This window comes from Pistacia vera, unplaced genomic scaffold (assembly GCF_008641045.1).
Source record: "Pistacia vera cultivar Batoury unplaced genomic scaffold, PisVer_v2 Contig320, whole genome shotgun sequence".
In the NCBI taxonomy this organism is placed as follows: domain Eukaryota; kingdom Viridiplantae; phylum Streptophyta; class Magnoliopsida; order Sapindales; family Anacardiaceae; genus Pistacia; species Pistacia vera.
Window position 1 is genome coordinate 1,292,683 of NW_022196136.1, and position 3,123 is coordinate 1,295,805.

Here is a 3,123-nt window from a genome sequence, read left to right on the forward strand (position 1 = left end):
CATCTCCAACTCCAAGTCGTAACTTTCTCACTTTTTCAATGTAGTTCCTACAATCTTTTTCTAGAAACGTCAAATTTTCTACACCTCCCGCCTCAACTAAACATGACTGAAAATTCTTACACGGTCTAATCCCAGCCATATCATTAACTTCAAGTCGCCTTTTCACATACGGTTGTATCGTTCGGTTAACCTTGAAATATCTTCTTTTTGTCAAACTTGTAAGATCATGGTTATGTTCAAGTACAACTGATTTAATTTCCCATTTGCATTCACCATTCAAAGCTGCACTAATCCGACTCTTACAATCTGTTTTGGCAACAGGTTGTTTTTTCAAGGTATTTCTGGACTTACATCTCTCCTTTCCAGAACAAGAACATGCCACTATCACATATCTCATCTCTCCATCTTCGCCTTTCTTTAACGTACGTATCATTGCTTCAAATCCTATTTTGTTACCATACCGTTTGTAATACTTCACCAGACTATCAACTGAATCAAACATCATTCCAATATGAGGCTTTACTTCTTCCTCTGCACATCCCATATCTTCTAATTCATCACGTTCATTTTCCTGATTTAATAGTTTTATAATACATAAAATTAGAATGTAATAATACAACACATCAAAATAAATAAACAATACGATACAATAAATTTACCTCAATATCATTGAAATGAGGCAAACTGGACTCTTCCATATTCTGAGTCAAACAGGACTCTTCCATATTCTGAGGCAAACTGGACTCTTCTTTAATCTGATTCATAACAATCAGCAACAAATTTTCTGTATCAGTGTTTTTCTATTGTAACATATATTCAATCCAAAATATAGTACAAAACTAAATAAATGGATAAGTTATATAAAAATGTTCACGGTAAAAAACTAAATAAATGTATAAATTATATAAAAATCGTTATTAACCTGCACAAATCTCTCTAATCTCCCTTTGAACAAATCTCTGTAATCTCCCTTTCCTGTATCTCTCTTTCGACTGTAAAAAATTAGCTATGGTTTGATGAAATGAAGTTTGATAAAATGAAGTTTGATGAAATGAACAGATGATAGCTTTCGTTATTCACACGGTACCTGGAAAATGAGGAGAAAACGTTTGTTGCGGGAAGAAATGGCTGAGGAATGCAAACACTGAGACGAGGAACAGACGGCAACGATGAAGCAGAAGGGACGATGAATTTTGGCGCTGGTTTTCTTTCGCTTTAGCTCTTGTAATTGGAGAAGCGTATTGGAGAAGCTAATATAAACAAAAAAAACAATTTATTACTAAAACGCGAAAAAAAAATTTTAAAAAATTTTTAATAACATTATGGACGGCCGTCCACAAGTTAGGGATGACCGTCCAGTGTTTAAAAAATATTTTTTTTTTGAGAATTAATTTTGGATGGGCGTCCAAAAATTACTGACGCCCGTCCAAAATTAAGGGACGGCCGTCCACAATTGGTGGACGGGCGTCCCCATGGAAATTTTTTTTTTTTTTCATATTTGGGTGAAGGACGGGCGTCCATTATTTGTGGACGCCCGTCCAAAATTAATGGACATTATGGACAGCCGTCTTTAAGCTTTTACAAATTTTTTAATTTTATTTTAATAGGGACGGGCGTCCATATTATATGGACGACCGTCCCTCGCATATGGACGACCGTCCCTAAACTTTTACAAACTTTTTTATTTTATTTTAATAGGGACGGACGTCCATATTATATGGACGGTCGTCCTTCACATATGGACGCCCGTCCATATTTGTGGACGGGCGTCCAAAATGGATGGACGGCCGTCCATAATGGATGGACGGCCGTCCCTAAACTTTTACAAACTTTTTTATTTTATTTTAATAGGGACGGACGTCCATATTATATGGACGGTCGTCCCTCGCATATGGACGCTCGTCCATATTTAATGGACAGACGTCCATATGAGTGAATGGCTATCCAAATTTGATGGATGGTCATTTACTAGAAAAAAATTATAAAAAAATAGGAGAATGCATTCTACATCGGCTGGTACAAAAATTCGATGTAAAAATTTTGGTGTTCTTAATGTTATTCATAATTGATATTAAGAAAGTGGGTAACATGATATTTTATTTAATTGATTGGATCAAGATGTTTGTACGGTCTTGAATTTAAAAAAGATGAAGACAAGACAACCCACACGTTTTCGATTTATATAATTTGATACTTTTATTAAATTTAATAAAACTGTCCCAATCATGCAGCCTGACTGAGACAAGGGAATCAAACACTAGTTTTGACTTCTGCTTTTTAGCTAAAAATATTTTAAAACTTGATTTCACGAATTTTTTTTTTTTTCTTTTTATAACCTTAATATAAAAGTAAAGTTAATAACTTTACTGTTGTTATATTAATCAATAATTTTGATTAAATATGAATGATCATTTTTAAGATTAAATATAAATGATCGTTTCTTAGAAACGAACGATCATTTCTTAAGAACAAATAACTATTTACTTATAAAGAATGAATATTTTATTTATAAAGAATAATTGTTTCTTATAAAAGAATGATCGATCATCCCTAAAAAACGATAGTTGTCAACTCAGTTATCACATTAAAGTTGTAAGATGAAAATTGATGAAAAAGGCATTAGGTTACCATTTTTATTTTAAAAAGGGTAAGACAATGAGACAAAATAACACGTGGGGCTTATTTATTTATTTTTTTAGAGTACATAATTGCCCATGCATGTTTTTATTATTTTTCAAAATAACCTAATACTCTGTGGTGATTTAGGAATTAAAATTGTGTTGTTGCCTGATTGAAACTTGAAAGGGATAAAGCTAACGATTTCCTGCAGCTCAAAGTTGGTATTTGTGAAGCTGAAGATTAAAGATTTTTCGCATTCTTATTTTTACTGCTTTTAATTACTTTGTTATTTTAGCTTACGAAGTAGAACCTTCTAATAAAATTAAAATTCAATATAATTGTTACTATTTATAAAGATAAATTTATATAATTAAAATTAATGTAATACAAAAAAAATAATGAATAATAATAATATAGGGTGCTTTTGGTTTATTATTTTGGATAGGATTTTGAGAATAGTATTGGATAATTGAATATGGGAGTATTACGAGGTAAAATTTAAAA